Genomic DNA, 12,471 nt, shown 5'->3' on the forward strand with positions numbered 1-12,471 from the left:
TCGGAGAAGCCTCCCCCAAGCTTGTGGGAGACTCTCTTCTTCATTTTGCACAAAGTTATATATTTCCCCTAAAGCAGCTTGTTTCTTATGAGCAGGGAAATATTTAGCAGAAAAGTAATAAATCATATCCTGGGGACTACGCACACAGCCAGGATCAAGAGAATTAAACCATATTTTAGCGTCACCCTTTAATGAGAATGGAAATAGCTTAAGGATATAGTAGTAACGAATTTTTTCCTCGTGAGTGAATAGGGTGGCTATATCATTCAATTTAGTAAGATGTGCCACAACAGTTTTAGATTAATAGCCATAAAAAGGATCAGATTCAACCAAAGTACAGGATCAACAGAGAAACCATAATCCCTATCAGTAATAAAGATAGATGAAGTAGCAAAAGCAGGGTCATATTTCATTCTGGCATTCAGAGACTTTTCTTTCAGCTTAGCTAATAAATTCTTAAGATCAGATCTATCATTGCAAGCAAGAAAATGTCTACCAGTTTCTTCATCCATAACATAACCCTCAGGCACAACACGCAATTCATATCTAGGGGGAGAATCTTCATCATCACTCTCATCAGTATTATCAGTTTCAATAATTTCATTCTCTCTGGCCCTAGCAAGTTGTTCATTAAGAAATTCACCTAGTGGCACAGTATTATCAAGCATAGAAGTAGTTTCATCATAAGCATCACGCATAGCAGAAGTGGCATCATCAATAACATGCAACATATCAGAATTAATAGCAGAAGCAGGTTTAGGTGTCGCAAGTTTACTCAAAACAGAAGGAGAATCAAGTGCAGAGCTAGATGGCAGTTCCTTACCTCCCCTCGTAGTTGAGGGATAAATCTTGGTTTTCTCATCTTTCAAGTTCCTCACAGTGATCAGAAGATATAAATCCCAAGTGACTCAAAGAATAGAGCTATGCTCCCCGGCAACAGCGCCAGAAAATAGTCTTGATAACCCACAAGTATAGGGGATCGCAATAGTTTTCGAGGGTAGAGTATTCAACCCAAATTTATTGATTCAACACAAGGGGAGCCAAAGAATATTTTCAAGTATTAGCAGTTGAGTTGTCAATTCAACCACACCTGGATAACTTAATATCTGCAGCAAAGTATTTAGTAGCAAAGTAGTATGGAAGTAACGATAACGGTAGCAAAAGTAACAGTAGCGGTTTTGTAGTAATTCTAACAGTGGCAATGGTAAAGTAACTAAGCAAAGATCAATATGTGAAAAGCTCATAGGCATTGGATCAGTGATGGATAATTATGGCGGATGTGATTCCTCATGCAACAGTTATAACATAGGGTGACACAGAACTAGCTTCAGTTCAGCATTGTAATGTAGGCATGTATTCTCCGAATATTGTCATACGTGCTTATGGAAAAGAACTTGCATGACATCTTTTGTCCTACCCTCCCATGGCAGTGGGGTCCTATTGGAAACTAAGGGACATTAAGGCCTCCTTTTAATAGAGTAACAGACCAAAGCATTAACACTTAGTGAATACATGAACTCCTCAAACTACGGTCATCATCAGGAGTGGTCCCGATTATTGTCACTTCGGGGTTACCGGATCATAACACATAGTAGGTGACTATAGACTTGCAAGATAGGATCAAGAACTCACATATATTCATGAAACCATAATAGGTTCAGATCTGAAATCATGGCACTCGGGCCCTAGTGACAAGCATTAAGCATAGTAACATCAATCTCAGAACATAGTGGATACTAGGGATCAAACCCTAACAAAACTAACTCGATTACATGGTAAATCTCATCCAACCCATCACCGTCCAGCAAGCCTACTATGGAATTACTCACGCACAGCGGTGAGCATCATGAAATTGGTGATGGGGGAAGGTTGAGGATGACGACGGCGACGGATTCCCCTCTCTGGAGCCCCGAATGGACTCCAGATCAGCCCTTCCAAGAGAGAGATTAGGGCTGGGTAGTGGCTCCGTATCGTAAAACATGATGAATCCTTCTCTCTGATGTTTTTTCTCCCCGAACGTGAATATATAGAGTTGGAGTTGAGGTCCGTGGAGCTCCAAGGGGCCCACGAGGCAGGGGGCGCGCCCAAGGGGTAGGCACGTCCCCCCTCCCTCGTGGACAAGTTGTGGGCCACCCTGACCTTGATTCTTTCGCCAATATGTTTTATTAATTGCAAAAATATTCTCTGTGAAGTTTCAGGTCATTCCGAGAACTTTTATTTCTGCACAAAAATAACACCATGGCAATTCTGCTGAAAACAGCATCAGTCCGGGTTAGTTCCATTGAAATCATGCAAGTTAGAGTCCAAAACAAGGGCAAAAGTGTTCGGAAAAGTAGATATGATGGAGACGTATCAGTGCTCCATTTTTTGGCTATCTTTAAGCCTAAGAGACCATAAAGTTAAATTGTTAACAATTGTTCTAAGAGAGGTCGAAATAGGGATGTCCATGTTTTGAAAAACCTTCTGGTTTCACACATTCCAAATTTCCCAGGGGATTATTAGGATGATGAACTCATTGATCGTGGATGGCAGCCGAGTAGGCATGCAAGAGGCCCGAATATTGGAGATTGTGTTAAACCTCGGGCGAATGGACAGTTCCCGCCAAATTCTTCGGCTATCAGGGCAGGAGAGGAACAAGTGTTGAAAGTCTTCCATTGGGTGGTTGCATCGCGGGCATGACTACTCGATGAGAGTCTTGTGGTGAAGGTTGCTCATGTGTTTACGCGGTACGAATAGAGCAAACACCCAAGGACAACAATCTTCTTGGGCACACGTGATTCCCAAATGGCGAGCAGGTGGGGGTCCGTGCCCTGAGGGGATAGCATTTGGTAGAATCCTTTGGTGGTGAATGATGAGCCATTGAGCAGAGCATCCGGTGTTGTCATCTACTAGTAGCCCTACAACAGAACACGAGAGAGAGAGAGAGAGAGAGAGAGAGAGAAATTATTGCGGACTAGTTAAGGTTACCCCATTACAAAGACTATTTGCAATTCCATGCTGCAAAATATATATAACCAATGCATTTGGGTGGGTGCAATGGGTGAACAGGGTCGGGAAAACCAGAGCAAGCGTCTCAGGTTTAACCCATTGATCTAGCCAAAAGAAAGTAGCTTTGCCATTACCAACCTCACATTGAGAAATGTATCTTAAGCAGTCTAGGTGTTTGTGTAGCTTTTGCTAGGAAGGAATTATTGGTGGCTAACCCTATGTGAGGTGGAGAGTGAGTGGTGATCTAGTCCTTCCATGGCAAATTTGTGGAGTGGAGAAACTTAAAAGAAAATTTTGACATGAGGCAAAAAAAATTGTACATGGATCTTAACCCCCAAGCCCACCTACACCCTTAGGAGTGTACACTTTATCCGACACAACCAAGCATTCTCCCAAGCAAGTGTCATCATTGGAACAAAAAATCTTCTTCCTATTCTTGTCAATAGCACGATGACTTGTAAGGCAAGGTACAAACACAACATCAAGTAGGTGGTTGTTATCCAAGATAACAAAGAGAAGACCTGGCCTTCCTATCTGAGAGAGTAGGAAGGTGCTACTTCTTGAGCTTGTGTTGGTTTTTTCCTTGAAGATAAAAGGGTGATGCAGCAAAGTATAGATAAGTATTTCCCTCAGTTTGAGAACCAAGGTATCAATCCAGTAGGAGGAACACACAAGTCACCAATGGTTGCACCTACACAAACAAACAAATACTTGCACCCAACACGATAAAGGAGTTGTCAATCCCTTCACGGTTACTTGCAAGGATGAGATCTGATAGAGATAAGTATAAAAGATAAGTAAAAGTGTAAAATAAAGTAAAGGTAAATAAATTGCAGCAAGATATTTTTGGGTTTTTGGTTTTGTAGATCTGAAAATAATATGATAAAAGATAGACCCGAGGGCCATAGTTTTCACTAGATGCTTCTCTCTTGAAAGAAGACATACGGTGGGTAAACAAATTACTGTTGAGCAATTGATAGAAAAGCGCAAAGTTATGACGATATCTAAGACAATGATCATGGATATAGGCATCACATATGTGACAAGTAGACCGACTCTTGCCTGCATCTACTACTATTACTCCACACATTGACCTCCATCCAGCATGCATCTAGTGTATTAAGTTAACAAGAACGGTGTAATGCCTTAAGCAAGACGACATCATGTAGAGGGATAGATCCATTCAATATGAATAAACCCCCACCTTTTTATCCTTAATGGCAACAATACAAATATGTGCCATGTCCCCTTCTGTCACTGGGTATAAGCACCGCAAGATTGAACCCATTACAGAGCACCTCTCCCATGGCAAGAAAAATCAATCTGGTTGGCCAAACCAAATCAATAAATCAGAGAGAAATACAAATATATCCTAACCATGCATAAAATAGTTCAGAGAAGACTCAAATAATATTCATAGATAATCGGATCATAAATCCACAATTCATCGGATCTCAACAAACGCACCACAAAAGAAGATTACATCAAATAGATCTCCAAGAACATTGAGGGGAACATTGTATTGAAGATCAAAGAGAGAAGAAGCCATCTAGCTACTAGCTATGTAATCGTAGGTCTATGGTAAACTACTCACACATCATCACAAGGGCAGCAAGGTTGATGTAGAGGCCCTCCGTGATTGAATCCCCCGCCGGCGGAATACCGGAACATGTCTCCAGATGGATCTCACGAGGACAGAAACTTGCAGCGGCGGAAAAGTATTTTTGGTTTGCGCTCTGGTATACGGGGAATATATTGGTATTTATAGAGCAAATATTAGGGTTAGAGGAGCACTAGGGGGCCCACAAGCCTACGGACGCGCCCTCTGAGCTTGTCGCCAATTGGTGGCCCCTCTGGCCTCCTCCCAAATGTTCCTGGGTGTCTTCTGGTCCAAGAAAAATCCTCAAAAAGTTTTGTTCCATTCAGACTCCGTTTGATATTGATTTTTTTTGTAAAAAGACAAAAACAAGGGGAAAAACAACAACTAGCACTTGGCAGTAGGTTAATAGGTTAGTCCCAGAAAATGATATAAATAGCATAATAATGCATATAAAACATCCAAGATGGATAACATAATAGCATGGAACAATAAAAAATTATAGATATGTTGGAGACATATCAAGCATCCCCAAGCTTAATTCTTGCTCATCCTCGAGTATGTAAATGGTAAAAACAGAATTTTTGATGTGGAATGCTACCTGCTACCTCTTGAGAACTGCATTGGTTTTCCCTTGAAGAGGAAAGGGTGATGCAGCAAAGTAGCGTAAGTATTTACCTCAGTTTTTGAGAACCAAGGTATCAATCCAGTAGGAGGCTCCTCAAAAGTCCTACGCACCTACACAAACAAACAAGAACCTCGCAACCAACGCGATAAAGGGGTTGTCAATCCCTTCACGGCAACTTGCGAAAGTGAGATCTGATAGAGATAATAAGATAAAATAAATATTTTTGGTATTTTTATGATATAGATTGGAAAGTAAAAGATGCAAATAAAAGTAGATCAGAAACTTATATGATAAAAGATAGAACCGGGGCCATAGGTTTCACTAGTGGCTTCTCTCGAGATAGCATAAGTATTACGGTGGATGAACAAATTACTGTCGAGCAATTGATAGAAAAGTGCAAAGTTATGAGAGTATCTAGGCATGATCATGTATATAGGCATCACGTCCGTGACAAGTAGATCAAAATGATTCTGCATCTACTACTATTACTCCACACATCGGCCGACTCCTACCTGCATATAGAGTATTAAGTTCATAAGAACAGAGTAACGCATTAATAAAGATGACATGATGTAGAGGGATAAACTCATGCAATATGATATAAACCCCATCTTTTTATCCTTGATGGAAACAATACAATATGTGCCTTGCTGCCCCTGCTGTCACTGGGAAAGGACACCGCAAGATTGAACCCAAAGCTAAGCACTTCTCCCATTGTAAGAAAGATCAATCTAGTAGGCCAAACCAAACTGATAATTCGAAGAGACTTGCAAAGATAACTAATCACACATAAAAGAATTCAGAGGAGATTCAAATATTTCTCATAGATAAACTTGATTATAAACCCACAATTCATCGAATCTCGACAAACACACCGCAAAAAGAGTTACATCGAATAGATATCCAAGAAGATCGAGGAGAACTTTGTATTGAGATTCAAAGAGAGATAATAAGCCATCTAGCTAATAACTATGGACCCGAAGGTCTATGGTAAACTACTCACAACTCATCGGAGAGGCTATGGTGTTGATGTAAAAGCCCTCCATGGTCGATTCCCCCTCCGGCGGAGCGCCGACGGAGGCTCCAAGATGGGATCTCGTGGATACAGAAGGTTGCGGCGGTGGAAATAGTTCTTCGTGGTGCTCCTGGATGTTTTCAGGGTACGTGGATATATATAGGAGGAAGAAGTAGGTCGGTTGAAAAACGAGGGGGCCACGAGGGTGGGGGCGCGCCCACCTCCTTAGGGTGCGCTGGGCACCCTCGTGGCCGCCTCGTTTGCTGCTTGACGTCCACGCCAAGTCTCCTGGATTGCGTTTATTCCAAAAAGATCGCTCCCGAAGGTTTCATTCTATTTGGACTCCATTTGATATTCCTTTTCTTCGAAACACTGAAATAGACCTAAAAACTGCAATTCGAGCTGGGCCTCCGGTTAGTAGGTTAGTCCCAAAAATGATATAAAAGTGTAAAGTAAAGCCCATAAACATCCTAAACAGGTAATATAATAGCATGGAACAATCAAAAATTATAGATACGTTGGAGACGTATCAAGCATCCCCAAGCTTAATTCCTGCTCGTCCTCGAGTAGGTAAATGATAAAAACAGAATTTTTTATGTGGAATGCTACCTAGCATAATTCTCAATGTAATTTTCTTTATTGAGGCATGAATGTTCAGATCCAAATGATTCAAAATAAAATTTCATATTGACATAAGAAATAGTAATACTTCAAGCATACTAATAAAGTAATCATGTCTTCTCAAAATGGCATGGCTAAAGAAAGTTCATCCCTACAAAATCATATAGTTAGGCTATGCTTCATTTTCATCACACAAAATACTCCCATCAAGAACAACCCCGATTTCATCCAAGCAATCGGTTCATACTTTTTAACGCGCTTAAGCTTTTTTCAACTCTCACACAATACATGAGTGTGAGCCATGGATATAGCACTATGGGTGGAATAGAATATGATGATGGAGGTTGTGTGGAGAAGACAAAATAGGAGAAAGTCTCATATTGACGAGGCTAATCAATGGGTTATGTAGATGACAATCAATTGATGTCAACATGAGGAGTAGGGATTGCCATGCAACGGATGCACTAGAGGTATAATTGTATGAAAGCTCAACAAAAGAAACTAATGGGTGTGCATCCAACTTGCTTGCTCATGAAGACCTAGGTCATTTTGAGAAAGCCCATCATTGGAATATAGATGCCAAGTTCTATAATGAAAAATTCCCACTAGTATATGAAAGTGACAACAAATGAGACTCTCTATATGAAGAACATGGTGCTACTTTGAAGCACAAGTGTGGAAAAAGATAGTAACAATGTCCCCCTTTTTTATTTTCTTTTTTGGGGGCCTTTTTTTATTTGGCCTTTTTTCCTTTTTTTTCTTGGCCTTTTTTCTTTTCTTTTTGGCATTTCTTTTTTTTATAAGGGACAGTGCTCTAATAATGATGATCATCACACTTCTATTTATTTACAACTCATGAGTTACAACTTGATACTAGAACAAAATATGACTCTATATGAATGCCTCCGGTGGTGTACCGGGATGGGCAATGAATCAAGAGTGACATGTATGAAAAATTATGCATGGTGGCTTTGCCACAAATACGATGTCAACTACATGATCTTGCAAGGCAATATGACAATGATGATGTGTGTCATGATAAACGGAATGGCGGAAAGTTGCATGGCAATATATCTCGGAATGGCTATGGAAATGCCATAATAGGTAGGTATGGTGGTTGTTTTGAGGAAGATATAAGTAGGTTTATGTGTGATAGAGCGTATCGTATCACGGGGTTTGGATGCACCGGCGAAGTTTGCACCAACTCTCAAGGTGAGAAAGGGCAATGCATGGTACCGAAGAGGCTAGCAATGATGGAAGGGTAAGAGTGCGTATAATACATGGACTTCACATTAGTCATAAAGAACTCATATACTTATTGCAAAAGTTTTATTAGCCCTCGAAGCAAAGTACTACAATACATGATCCTAGGGGAAGGGTTGGTAGGAGTTAACCATCGCGCGATCCCGACCTCCACTTATAAGGAAGGCAATCAAAAGAGCATCCCATGCAACAAATTTGTTACACAACTTTTACCATATGTGCATGCTACGGGACTTGCCAACTTCAACACAAGTATTCTTTAAATTCACAATTACCCAACTAGCATGACTCTAATACCACCACCCCCATATCTCAAAACAATTATCAAGCATCAAATTGATCATAGCATCCAATTCACTTCCTATGATAGTTTTTATTATACCCAACTTGGATGCCCATCATTCTAGGACCAATTTTTTTTAACCATAGCAAATACCATGCTGTTATAAAAGACTCTCAAAATAATATAAGTGAAGCATGAGATATCAGCAACTTCTACAAAATTAAACCACCGCCGTGCTCTAAAAGATATAAGTGAAGCACTAGAGCAAAATTATCTAGCTCAAAAGATATAAGTGAAGCACATAGAGTATTCTAATAAATTCCAAATCATGTGGGCTTATCCCAAAAGGTGTGTACAGCAAGGATGATTGTGGTAATCTAAAAATCAAAGACTCATATAATACAAGGCGCTCCAAGAAAAACACATATCATGTGGCGAATAAAAATATAGCTCCAAGTAAAGTTACCGATAGATGAAGACGAAAGAGGGGATGCCTTCCGGGGCATCCACAAGATTAGGCTTTTGGTTGTCCTTAGATTATCTTGGGGTGCCATGGGAATCCCCAAGCTTAGGCTCTTTTCACTCCTTATTCCATAGTCCATCAAATCTTTACCCAAAACTTGAAAACTTCACAACACAAAACTCAACAGGAAATCTCATAAGCTCCGTTAGTGCAAGAAAGAAAATCCACCACATAAGGTACTGTAATGAACTCATTCTTTATTTATATTGGTGTTAAACCTACTGTATTCCAACTTCTCTATTGTTCATACCCCCCGATACTAGCCATAGATGCATCAAAATAAGCAAACAGCACACGAAAAACAGAATCTGTCAAAAACAGAATAGTCTGTAGCAATCTGTAACTTTCGAATACTTATGGAACTCTAAAAATACTACAAAAATAGGAAGTCCTGGGAAATTTGTCTATTGATCTACTTCAAAAATAATCAATGCAAAATCACGTTTCTGTGATTTATTAAAATTATTCTCATGCGCGCAAAAGTTTCTGTTTTTTAGCAGAATCAAATTAACTATCACCGTAGGTTATCCTATAGGTTCTACTTGGCACAAACACTAATTAAAACATAAAACCACATCTAAACGGAAGCTAGATGAAATATTTATTACTAAAAAAGAGTAAAAAGCAAGGGATAAAATAAAATTTGGTTTCCTCCCAACAAGCGCTATCGTTTAACGCCCCTAGTTAGGCATTGATAATTTTAATGATGCTCACATGAAAGACAAGAGTTGAAGCGCAAAGAGAGCATCATGAAACACGTGACAAAACACATCTAAGTCTAACATACTTCCTATGAATAGGCATATTATAAGCAAACAAATTTGCAAGGCAAGCAAAAACTAGCATATGCAAGGAAGAAGAAAGAGACGCTAGCAATCTCAACATGACGAGAGGTAATTTAGTAAGATAAAAATTTCTACGACCATATTTTCCTCTTTCATAATAATTACATATAGGATCATAGGCAAATTCAACAAAATAGCTATCACATAACATATTCTCAACAGGATCCACATGCATGTGAAGTTGACACTCTTCCAAAATAATGGGATTATCATTAACTAAAGTCATGACCTCTCCAAACCCACTTTCAATAATATGGCAAACCCTATTATCAATCTCATATTCATCATGGGTCTTAAATAAATTTTCAAGATCATAAAAAGAATCACCCCAATCATGATCATTGCAACAAGTAGTAGACATAGCAATCTTAGCATCCCCAAGCTTAGGGTTTTGCATATTATTATCACAAATGAAATCAACAGAATTTAAAATAAAATCATTGCAATCATGCTTTTCATTGAAGGAACTACCAAGTATGGGTGCAATAGCAACGATCTCATGTTTAACATAAGGAACTATAGAAAATTCATCTTCATAAATATTGGCATCATGGCCACAAGAATAGCAAGCATCATGTTCATCAAGGGATATTTCAATCAAATCATCGGAATCATTATCTATAAACTCATGCATATCATTATTTTCTTCCAAAGCAATAGTCATTCTCTCAATAAATTCTTTGACATAGACATTATGGGCATTGTTTTCATAGCAATATTTAAGTATGTCAAAATTTTCGATTCGTAGAGAGTATTATCATACTTCTCAATCAAAGAAGCAACTTCATAAGCACCCTTAAAAGCAACAAATTCTTCAATTTGTTCGATATCATAGTAAATATAAACACCCTTTGCATAAGAAGATAAGATTTCATTATCACTAAACTCACATAGGTAGGGGAGGTGTTTTTAGGGTTCTTAGAGCAACAAGTAAAATCATAAATTTCACAAAGGTTCCAAGCATAACACAACAAACGGTTTATTTGATCCCATAAGAGTACCCCTTTTTGAGATACACGATGACGCACAAAATGGGCATGCTCATCTAAAGATTTCCCATCAACTAGGCTAGTTGGGGTTTCAGCACGAGCGCATATAGATCAAAGATGATCCAAGTAGAACACTTTAAGTGAATCCATATTAATAGATTTTTAGCAAGCAAACATGCAAGCAAAAAGAAGGCACAAGGTAACACAAGATCGAACGGAAGAGGGGTGAATAAAACGACAAGGGTGCAGTGGGGGAGAGGAAAACGAGAGTCAAATGGCAAATAATGTTATGCGAGGGAGATGAGTTTGTGATGGGTACTTGGTATGTCTTGACTTGAGCGAAGACCTCCCCGGTAACGGTGCTAGCAATCCTTCTTGCTACCTCTTGAGCACTGCGTAGGTTTTCCCTTGAAGAGGAAAGGGTGATGCAGCAAAGTAGCGTAAGTATTTACCTCAGTTTTTGAGAACCAAGGTATCAATCGAGTAGGAGGCTCCTCAAAAGTCCCACGCACCTACACAAACAAACAAGAACCTCGCAACCAACGTGATAAAGGGGTTGTCAATCCCTTCACGGTAACTTGCAAAAGTGAGATCTGATAGAGATAATAAGATAAGATAAATATTTTTTGGTATTTTTATGATATAGATTGGAAAGCAAAAGATGCAAATAAAAGTAGATCAGAAACTTAAATGATAAAAGATAGAACCGGGGGCCATAGGTTTCACTAGTGGCTTCTCTCGAGATAGCATAAGTATTACGGTGGGTGAACAAATTACTGTCGAGCAATTGATAGAAAAGTGAAAAGTTATGAGAGTATCTAGGCATGATCATGTATATAGGCATCACGTTCGTGACAAGTAGATCGAAGCGATTCTGCATCTACTACTATTACTCCACACATCGGTCGACTCCTGCCTGCATCTAGAGTATTAAGTTCATAAGAACAGAGTAACGCATTAAGAAAGCTGACATGATGTAGAGGGATAAACTCATGCAATATGATATAAATCTCATCTTTTTATCCTTGATGGCAACAATACAATACGTGCCTTGCTGCCCCTGCTGTCACTGGGAAAGGACACCGCAAGATTGAACCCAAAGCTAAGCACTTCTCCCATTGCAAGAAAGATCAATCTAGTAGGCCAAACCAAACTGATAATTCGAAGAGACTTGCAAAGATAACTAATCACACATAAAAGAATTCAGAGGAGATTCAAATATTTCTCATAGATAAACTTGATTATAAACCCACAATTCATCGAATCTCGACAAACACACCGCAAAAAGAGTTACATCGAATAGATCTCCAAGAAGATCGAGGAGAACTTTGTATTGAGATTCAAAGAGAGAGAAGAAGCCATCTAGCTAATAACTATGGACCCGAAGGTCTGTGGTAAACTACTCACAACTCATCGGAGAGGCTATGGTGTTGATGTAAAAGCCCTCCATGGTCGATTCCCCCTTTAGTGGAGCACCGGTGAAGGCTCCAAGATGGGATCTCGCGGATACAGAAGGTTGCGGCGGTGGATCTCGTGGTGCTCCTGGATGTTTTCAGGGTACGTGGATATATATAGGAGGAAGAAGTAGGTCGGTTGAGCCATGAGGGGCCCACGAGGGTGGGGGGCGTGCCCACCCCCTTGGGGCGCGTCGGGCACCCTCATGGCCGCCTCATTTGCTTCTTGACGTCCACTCCAAGTCTCCTGGATTGCCTTTGTTCC

Source organism: Triticum dicoccoides, chromosome 1B (assembly GCF_002162155.2).
Source record: "Triticum dicoccoides isolate Atlit2015 ecotype Zavitan chromosome 1B, WEW_v2.0, whole genome shotgun sequence".
NCBI lineage: Eukaryota > Viridiplantae > Streptophyta > Magnoliopsida > Poales > Poaceae > Triticum > Triticum dicoccoides.